This window comes from Phocoena phocoena, chromosome 7 (assembly GCF_963924675.1).
Source record: "Phocoena phocoena chromosome 7, mPhoPho1.1, whole genome shotgun sequence".
Classification (NCBI taxonomy): Eukaryota; Metazoa; Chordata; class Mammalia; order Artiodactyla; family Phocoenidae; genus Phocoena; species Phocoena phocoena.
In genome coordinates, this window is record NC_089225.1 from 10,958,107 (window position 1) to 10,969,011 (window position 10,905).

The 10,905-nt window shown below is 45.9% G+C and overlaps 1 pseudogene; it reads left to right on the forward strand.

The window, feature by feature from the left end:
* Window positions 1–10,036: 10,036 nt before the first annotated feature.
* Window positions 10,037–10,664, forward strand: LOC136125924 (TIP41-like protein; annotated as a pseudogene).
* The last annotated feature ends 241 nt before the right edge of the window (window positions 10,665–10,905 follow it).

The following is a 10,905-nucleotide window of genomic DNA, read 5'->3' on the forward strand; positions in this document are numbered from 1 at the left end:
CGCAATGTTCCCATCAAATGCACAAAGTGCAGTTAAAACACTAAGTGGCTTTATTTTATTTTATTTTATTTTATTGACGTATAGTTGATTTACAATGTTGTGTTAGTTTCTGGTGTACAGCAAAGTCATTCAGTTATACATATATATATGTTCTTTTTCATATTCTTTTCCATTATGGTTTATCACAGGATATTGAATGCTGTTCCCTGTGCTCTGCAGTAGGACCTTGTTGTTTATCCATTCTCTATATAATAGGTTGCATCTACTAACCCCAAACTCTCAGTCCATCCCCCCTCCCCTTGGCAACCACAAGTCTTATTTCTATGTCTGTGAGTCTGTTTCTGTTTCATAAATAAGTTCATTTGTATCATATTTTAGATTCCACATATAAGTGATATCATATGGTATTTCTTCACTTAGTATGATAATCTCTGGGTCCATCCATGTTGCTGCAAATGGCATTATTTCATTGTTTTTTGTGGCTGAGTAGTATTCCATTGTATATATGTACCACATCTTCTTTATCCATTCATCTGTCGATGGACATTTAGGTTGCTTCCATGTCTTAGCTATTGTTAATAGTGCTGCTATGAACATTGGGGTACATGTATCTTTTCAAATTATAGTTTTCTCCAGATATATGCCCAGGAGTGGGATTGCAGGATCATACGGCAGCTCTAATTTGAGTTTTTTGAGCAACCTCCATACTGTTCTCCATAGTGGCTGCACCAATTTACATTCCCACCAACAGTGTAGGAGGGTTCCTTTTTCTCCACACCCTCTCCAGCATTTGTTATTTGCAGACTTTTTTTTTTTTTTAACATCTTTATTGGGGTATAATTGCTTTACAATAGTGTGTTAGTTTCTGCTTTACAACAAAGTGAATCAGCTATACATATACATATGCTCCCATGTGTCTTCCCTCCTGCGTCTCCCTCCCTCCCACTCTCCCCATTATTTGCAGACTTTTTAAGGATGGCCATTCTGACCCACATGGGGTGGTACCTCACTGGAGTTTTGATTTGCATTTCTTTAATAATTAGCAATGTTACTTGACTTTTTAAACCCTCAGTGAAGATTATTATGTCCTCTAAAAACACCAAGACCAAAGAGAGCAGGGCTGCCACGGGTTTGTCTGGGTTCACTCACGAGCTCCTCCAGGCTAGCTTCATACCACCCTGTATTCACAGTTTGCTTCTGAAAATGACCATTCACTGTGTTTGAAGGGTCCTTTCAGGGTGATTTGAAAGTAAATATTTGAAACCACAAATTATTAAATCAGCCAAATGCTAAGGGTCTAAAGTCATCTTTACTTCAAGATTAATGTACCACACTCTTCCTCTCTCTCCCTCTCTCTCTCTCTCTCTCTCTCTCTCTCTCTCTCTCCCCCTCTGCCCTGCCCCACCCTCAGAAGAAAAACACCATTAAAGTGCAGACATTAAAATCCTGAGCAATAGATTTAATAATGCTGTAGAGGCAAGCACCTCAGAAAAGTACTAAAAACAGCCTCGAAAAGAAACCAGAATACCAACCACAGTTCTTTTTTTCCCCAAATTATCAAAATAACTCAACGCTCACCCAATATTATTGGTGTTTGCTTCATTAACTTCAAAGTGTATCTCCTCTCATTTCCCTCTCTCCTCTCAAATCCATCTGCATTATTCTGTCACTAAAGTTTGGTATGAAAGGAAAATTCAGACTTCAAATATTGAATCTGAGCTTCACAAATAGAGTAGTAATGGAAAAGTCAGACAGAAATAAAGACTCAGACAAAAAATAAAGACTAATAAGAGACTCAGACAAAAATAAAACCCCTCAAATCAGCTGGAATAGCAAACCCTAAATTGTTTATGGAATCAGTTATGCTCTCAGAGCTGCGGGGCCGCAAGGCTTTGGATTTGGGCTCTTGTGTGTATGCGGGCTTGAAGTGTCTGGTTTTTTTTTTTTTTTTTTTTTTTTTTTTGAAGTGTCTGGTTTTTGAAAGCAGCTGCCAAAACCTATCTCAAGGACCACAACAAGAGCCATCATCAATTTCCCTTTCTTCCTGCCCACCTCCCAGTCTGACCACCCCGCTAATTTGTTCTACATTTGATGCCATAGACCCCTGGCCTTGTACAAGCCTGTCTGAAAAGTACCACGTGAAGTGGTGTTATCCTTCTGTGTACAATAAAGGCCTCCCCAAGTCCGATGGCTTGAGGGCTAGCCAGGTCAGCTAACATAGAGAAATCAAAAAGGTTTTGGAGTGTATTTTATTACTATCTTGTTCTACATACAGGAATTCTGATGAGTTAACAACATTCATTCATTTATTTAAAACTCTGACCTAGAACAGCACTGTCCAAGAGAAATAGAATTCGAATCGCATACTTTAAGATTTCCAATAGCCACATTAAGAAAGTGAAAAGAAACAGATGACATGAATCTTTAAAATAGTTTTTATTTAATCCAATATATCTAAAAATATTATCATCACTTCAACATGTAACCAGTATGCCTCCAAAATGTGGGGTATATTTTACACTTACGGGACATCTCAATGGGGACACTAAATTTGCATCAGAAATACTTGATCCTCAGAACATTGTAAATTAACTATAGTTCAACTTTTTAAAAATCCTAAATATGGGACTTCCCTGGTGGCGTAGTATTTAAGACTCCACGCTCCCAACGCAGGGGGCCCAGGTTTGATCCCTGGTCAGGGAACTAGATCCCACATGCATGCTGCAACTAAGAGTGCACATGCCACAACTGAGGAGCCAGCGAGCCGCAGCTAAGGAGCCCAAGAGCTGCAACTAAGGAGCTCACCTGCCACGACTTAGGCCTGGCACAACCAAATTAATTAATCAATTAATTTTAAAAATTCTTTCTAAAAAAAGTTTTTAATCTAAATAAATAAATAAATGGGTACTAAATATTAAAAAAAAAAAAGAAATATTTGATCCGTATTTAGAGTTTGTCAAATTTATACCTGGAAGAGTAGATTCACATACAAGTTCAATAATGGAATGGAGTATCTGTTTTTTATTTTTAATTTAAATTAATTTAAATCCTCCAAAAGTAAAAGTTTAGTTCAATCACACTAGCTACAGTTCAACTGCTCACTGGCCACATGGGGCTAGTGGTTCCGGCCTCAGGCAGTGCAAGCTAGACTGAAACCTGGCTGGCACACGTCCTGGTTGTGTGACCTTGGGCAAGCCACTTAACCTCTCTGAGTCTCTTGTTTACTGTTAAATAAAATCCTAGCTGTAAGAGGCCCCCACTGTCTGCACCTAAGAAACGGTACCTCCCACTCACCCACTGAAACCTCCTCACCTCCTTTTCCCAAAAACTGTTTTTGTGAGTAGGTAAGGCAGTTAGCATACAAATTACATTTAATCACGTAGAAAGACTTTTCCACCAAGGGCTGAAGATTCTGCTCAGTCTTGTGGGTACCACTAGAGTAGACTAGTGTCCAGCCCTCTGGGCCCCCCTGTTCTAGCATGTGCCACTGGCATCATAATTATCTGTACTAAACATCGTAATACATCTGTAATAAGCATCGTAAACATCCACTCTCTCACTGCACTAAGGAGAATATTTATGGGTTTCTGCCCTGCAGAACAAACACACACACAGAGCCGGGCACACCCCAAGAGCCATCACAAAATGGTTTTTGAATAAAAGAATGGATCACCCTGCAATACTATCTGTGGGGAAAAAGGGGGGGTAGGGGAAAAGATTTGCAAAATAATGTAAACCTTATCCCAGCAACATCCACTGGCGATGCTTGTGGGCGGGGGTGGGATTAATGACTTCTAAGTTAGCAGAGGCTCATATCATTCAAGAGGCTTTACATTCTGGCCCACGGTGTTCTCAAATTGTCCTAAAGTTAGGTACATTTTGGAGAACAGTCCAACAATTCTGCATATAATGCTATGAAATTACTCTCCAGTCCTTTCAACAAGAAGCACCGTCTCTCTGTCTCTTTCACTGACTAGCTCTTGTGCTGAAAAAGCCTTTCCCACCTTCTTCCCTCCCAGGCACACACGTATTCATCCTCCCAAGTCATTTTATTCATTACTTCCTCTAAGAAGCCTCACCCAGACACTTGCCCTTCCACCCACCCTAGTTTTATAACCGAGCAGGACCCTATGAGGCCTTCCCAGAATAGACCTCCACCCATCTCTGCCTGCTTTTTGTCTATAGAAAAACTAGTCAAAGGGCAAATTTGACCAGAGAAGGGAGAAAATGCAGAAAGGAAGGAAAACAGTCAAGCAAGACAATATAATAATACTCTAGCCATTAAACAAAGTCAAGGCCCTTTAGTTCCTCCTCAAGGGCTACATATCATATTCTGAGCCGCGTCCTTTGAGTGTTTTGCAGATACGGAAACCCCCCCGCCCCAGGTGAGAGAAGTTAACTGCATGCTGCCCACAAGCACCTAGACCCCAGACCAGCTGGGACCAGAAGAAGGTTGATGATGCTGACTCCCAATGACCTCACCACCAGCCAATCAGAAGAATGAGCTGACCACGCCCTGCTCCTTGAACACTATAAGACACCTCACTACCTCCTCCAGGGAGGGACACAGTCCAGAGGGATTAGCCTGCTGTGGCCCCCTTTGCCTGGCAAAGCTATTTCTTTCTACGTCACCCAAAACTCTGTCTCCAAGATTTAATCCGGCACCAGCGTACAGAGGCCGAATTTCAGCAACGGTTTCCCTGTGCCCCGTGGGGCTCCGTACACACTTCTCTGTTGCACTCAAGGGGACCAGGCTTCAAACTGTTCACTTAAATATCTCTCCCTTATGCCAGTACCTGAATGTGAGCATCCTGAGATGGGAATTCTGCATCCCCAGTCCAGCTCCGTGCCAGGTTCAGGGGCGTGGTGTCCGTGTTTGTGGAACTGAACTGAATTGGATTAAATGAACAGCTCCCAGGGTTTGTGTGTAAAATTTTAAATGACTAAAGTTCAGAGAGCTGAGTTTTGCGATTTTGCAGAATTTCATTTTTGTGACATTTCATCTTCCCGGAACCAGGACCCTAGCATGTGCTCCTGAAGCCCAGAGGGAAGCAGAGAGAAAAATGGGGGTGTCAGAGGGAAGGAAGGTAGGAACTTCCACTTGGGGGGTTCCTCTCTGAGCCCAGCACCAACATACCACGTGTATGGGCCAAGCCACCAGACCCTCACCACCAAATCTTCATCACGGCTCGCTGTAGCAGTGTCTGTTATTCTTATTAAATAGATGGGGAAACTGAAGCTCAGTGAGGTGGTCTTGCTCCTAAGTCTGGAATGACCACTCAGAAAAGAAGTAAGGCGCAGGAAAGGGAGAGGATGAGGTTTCACATTTTGCCAACAGCCAACCCTGCCTGCCGTTGGAAACCGGAAGGAAGGTAATTCAGTGTTCAGCCATAGCAGTGCCGTAGAAAAGAGAAAAAATGGCCCAATTTCTTCATTCATTGCACACGTATTTATCTAGTACTTAGTGTAACATTGTTTTTGTTATTGTTACTGGTATTGCAAAGTGAAAACAAGAGCCTTGCCCTCTGTGAATTTAGAGTCTCCTAGGGGTGACAAGCAAGTAAAGGACAAAGGCTCCCACCCCCAAGTAGCGGGGTATGGCTGGAGCCCCACCATTCCTGTTTTAACATTTTCTTCTCTTTCTCCCTCTCAACCTAGAGATGTCCTAGAAGTGACTTTGGGGCTCTTTCTCCCCCACTGTTGGCGGCTGTACTCAGCAGCCCTCAGAGCTGACGGGATAATGGTTCGACCAGACAGGCGCCAGCCCACTGCCAGGAGGGCCGGTCCTTCCCCCCATGCTCCCTCGGCGGGGCACTGGCCCTTGGCTGACGCTTGGGTGCGCTGGTCGTGTGCCTGCCTTAATCCCATGCAGGGCAAACAATAATTACATCAGGCAGCTTGGCCCAGGCACTCAGGCGCGCAGAATGGGCACTTGTGTGGAGTCAGCTCCGAAATGATACACACGGCTTTTTCTTTCTTTTTTCTCCCTGACAACATTGTGACTAATAGCTTTACTTTTGGAGTTTCTGGATCATTGAATCAATTTTAGGGTCATTAGTGAGGGGGGAATAGGCCTTCTCCATCTCGAACTGTCTGTCCCCAGAATCCTTTTCTCTCCAGACCTTCCCATGGCTGTCACGATCGGCATGAGAAGCCCCGACACGGGTGTCATGCCATTTGGTTTGCACAGTCTCCATGGGCCAAACAAATAAACAACGGCAACAGCGAGGTCCGGGTCACTCCAGCATGAAAGCCTGGCACTGTAGCGGACACGTCAGTCACTTTGTCGGCCCGGCCTGGGTGGCCCCCCCACGTCCTGTTCTCCATCCCCGCCAAGCAGGCAGTGAACCAAAGGATGTCACTTTCCAGCCTTTGCCGGTTCAAGCTGGAGTCATCCCTGACACAGCTCCAACCAACCTGCTGGCTGGCCAGCCATCAAACACACTCTGCCTGGCATCTGGATTAAGAGGCACAGCCATGCTAATCAAGGATGGGCAACGGAATTGTCATGTCCTGCCCACTCAGCGCTGGTGACCCCTTTGGCTACGTGCATGGCAGCAGGCAAAGAGAAGCAGAAGAGGGGGACATTCGCTGACAGATAGAAGGAGGAAGAGAATAGGTCTTTAGAGACACGGCCAGAATAATTTCCACTGCCTGTAACTGGGGCCGTAAATTCCCCCGAATGAGGCAAGAATGTTTCACCTGAAAGGCCCTGGAAATTTCCCTAGAACAACCACCTCTTTTACAGATGGGAAAACGAGACCAGAAAAAGAAATTTTGACCAGGGCTATCCAAGGTGTCAATGATGGACACAGTGTTACCCAATGCAGGTTCACTGGCCCGAAGCGCGGTGAAGCCAAACAAACAGAAACATCGGAGTTTGGAGCAGGGAGGGGTTTACTGCAGGGCCACGCAAGAATGGGTGGCTCATGCCCCAAAATACCCCGAACGCCCCGAAGAGATTCAGCGAGGCACTTTTAAAGGCAAGGCCGTGGTTGGTCGTTACCAACTTCTTGGTGCAGGAATCCTTGGTCCAGGTAAACCTAAAACAAGACAAATGTTATTCTCTGTTCTGCAACTTTTTATCTCTATGTGAATGGGAAAATGTTATCCCCTTAAAGGTCAGAGCCTTGAGAATGGGCTATCCTGTATATTTCAAGCTAGAGGCAACATTCTTAATTCAAAGCAAAAGCAATGAAATACAAAGGTTAAAGTAAAAGAAACAGCTCTAATATGGAGGCAGATTTGTCCTTCCTTATTACACTAAGACTGGACTGGGTTGCTTCATTTAACATATCAAGCTTGGCTACTAAGTGTTCTGCACCCAATTCTAATATGTGTGTGTGTATTTTTCCACACCAACAAGAAATGCTCCAGCACCAGCAGGGTGTCCTACAATTCAACTCAATTCTGACACTATCTACCTGGCGATGCATCAGATTCCGCAGGTTAAGGGCTCAGCCCTACAAGATTGCCCCCCTCCCGCCCACCTCTGATGCCAATCACAAGTCCAGGTTGTCACCTGTGCTTCTGACCAACAGATTACAGATGGGAGGTTCCAACAATCCCCTCCTTGGGTTCAATTAATTTGCTAGAGCAGCTCACAGAATTCAGAGAAACATTTTATTTACTAGATTAATGGTTTATTATAAAAGGATATAACTCAAGAACAGCCAGATGGAAGAGGTGCAGAGGGCGGGGTGTGGGGAAAGGATTCTCTGAGCACCCCTGTCCTCCTGTCAATAGTACTGAGCACTGACTCGACCAAGATACTTTCCACTGTGAGGGGCTGACCTAGTAAACGGGAGTTTGTTGGTTTGTGTCCCTGGGAAATGCAGAGGCACATCTTAACTGCAGCACAGCTGGATCCTGGACCCAAGGATGCCATCAGGCTCGTCTCTTTTTCTTTGGTTGGATTTATATCCATCCAACTCTCTTCTCTTGCCTGTCAGCTTTGTTCTCAGGAAAGCTCTATTTATGTAGGTCCCAGATGGCCACTAGCAGCTCCTGGTCAAGTTCTTCTCTGTCCAAGTCATTCCAGCGAATGTCTCGGGATTGAATGTTTTCTGTCCTGGATTAGGTCACATGCCCAGCCCTGGACCAGATTCTGTGACTCTGATTGGCCAGCCCAGGGTCATTCACCCACCTCTGTGTCAGAAGGCATGGGAGCGGGAATTCCAAAGGGGGATTCAGATGGAGTGTAGATGGGGGAATGATTCTGGGCAGGCAGATACTACAGATGCCCACTGTGGTCACCTGCCATGCGCCAGGACGGGGCTCTGAGCTCTACAGCCACAGATCAACCCCTCTTCAAAGCATCCCTAGATTGTATTCATCGTCATTTTCCAGATAAGAAAACTAAAGCTTAGAGTGCTTGAGTCTCCTGTCCACATTTCCACTGCAAGTACAGGGTCAAGCTGGATTCAAACCAAGTCTTATTTCCCAAAAGGGACAAAAGTTCCTCAGTGGTGCTGGTGCCTGTGAGCCACTCCACAGCCTTTGGCAGAGTCCGGCTCTCCCAGCACAGAGCAGCTCATACCCTGTGTCTGCTAATGGAAAGCATTAGCACGCACACGTGCACGCACACACACACACACACGCACACGCACACGCACACAGTTCAACTAAGGTTATTCCAATTTGAGCCATAAGACAATGCCTCCTTTGTGATTCCTATTTATGACTCCAACAGAAATTAAGGACTCACTGTCTTAAGGTCTCCCTCCGTCCCTTCAGAGCCAAGGGACCATTTGATGATCTCTGCTCCCTTCATCAACCCCCCTGCAGCCACTCAGTCTGAAGGCAGATCCCTGGTCCTCATAAAGTAAGGCAGAGAACAAAGCAGGGATGAGAAGTGGCAGGAGGGACTGAGCAACAGGGGCCGTGAGCCTGGCTGCTTCTCCATCCTGCCTGTGCCAAGGGCACAGACTGGGCTACCTGCACAGCCTCGGCCAGGGCACTGCACCTCTCTGTCCCAGGCTTCTCCTGAGTGGAAAGATGGAGGTATCAGGAGCTGCCCCTTGAGTGGCTACAAGGATTAAACGCCCCGATACGCATGGCGTGCTCAGAGGCCAGCGCGTGGTGGGCTCACGATAAACTCAGCTCGGCAATATTGACGCAGAAAACTCGGCCTCTGTGCACCGGTGCCGAACTGAATCTTGGAGACAGAGTGTTGGGTGAAGTAGAAAAGAGCTTTATTGCTTTGCCAAGCAAAGGGGGGCCCAGCAGGCTCATGCCTCTCAAAACTGTATCCCAACCCAGGAGGATTTGGTGAGGAGTTTTACAGCAGTGGTTCAAGGGCCGGGTTGCTGATAAGCACCAGGGTCAGTGCAGGGCCTGCACTCCTTTAATCTGGCCTCAGGTGGTCTCCTGATGAGATTCTCTGGTTCTCGAGGCTGTCAAACTGTGACTTCTCTCTGGAATGAAGAATGCTTCATCAAGTAGTTAACATCTTCCATTTGTTGGGGTTTTAGCTCTGCAGAAGAGCTCAGAGATATTGTTACGTGTACCAGCTGAGATGGAACCAGGGCCCTGCCCCCAAAGCTGTGCTGTTGTTTCTTTGGACTGCTCCTCCCTTATCTCTGCACACCCTCCCTTCCCTGATTAACAAGCGTCTGAAAGGCTTCCATGCCCAGGAGCCCAACAGGGTCCTGCTCAGTTTCAGTATCATCAGAGATAGGACCAAGAACTGGAGCAGAAGCGTGGCCTGGACACACAGACGGGAGGATCCCAGAGAAAGCGGGACCCTATGGCCAGGCAGAGACATTCCAGACCAAGGAATCCTGCTCAATCTCTGGGAGAAAAGATGGACTTGGGGCGACCTGTGCATACAGGCACCCTCTGCATGGAGGTCAGGCCCTCCCAGCACCTCCCCCAGCCCAGACTTTTAGGAGAGCAGCCAGGGAACATGAGGGCTCTGAGAATACCAAGTCCCCCCTCTGACCTTTAAGAAGAAACAGACCCGGTCGGCCGCCGCTGCCACGGCCGCCAATGCTCCAACCTGTTCCGTGCGGCCCACGCAGGCCCCGCTGCGGCCATGATGATCCATGGCTTCCAGAGCAGCCACCAGGACTTCTCCTTCGGGCCCTGGAAGCTGACGGCGTCCAAGACCCACATCATGAAGTCAGCGGATGCGGAGAAGTTAGCTGATGAATTGCATATGCCATCTCTCCCTGAAATGATGTTTGGAGACAACGTTTCAAGAATCCAGCATGGCTCTGGCTTTGGGATTGAGTTCAATGCTACAGATGCATTAAGATGTGTGAACAACGACCAAGGAATGTTTAAACTAGCCTGTGCCAAAGAGTGGCAGGAAAGCAGGACAGAGGGTAGCACTCTGAGGAATTTATTAAACCGTATGCTTGGACCTATACACAGATTATAAGGGAACATTACTTGGAGAATCACTTAAGCTAAAGGTTGTACCTACAACAGATCATATAGATATAGAGAAATTGAAAGCCAGAGAACAGATTAAGTTTTTTGAAGAAGTTCTCCTGTTTGAGGATGAACTTCACGATCATGGAGTTTCAAGCCTGAGTGTGAAAATTAGAGTAACGCCTTCTAGCTTTTTCTTGCTGTGGTGGTTTTTCTTGAGAATTGATGGGGTGCTTATTAGGATGAACGACACAAGACTTTACCATGAGGTATCTATTCTCATTTAATGAAAGTACTAATTGACATTGGGTTTGTTCGCATTGTTACATTGTCAGTCTGACAGTTTGAAATGCAGTAACGCTTTATATTATATGGCTATTTGTCTAACCTTTAAGATCGGGTGTGTCATATTCACTGCTGACTGCACAGTTATCAAAACATTACATCTTCTTTTCCGAAAGTTCTACGAGTTGAACATGTTTTCCAAAAGACACTCCCTGGTAAAGGGGAGTCTGATGCTTTTTAAAA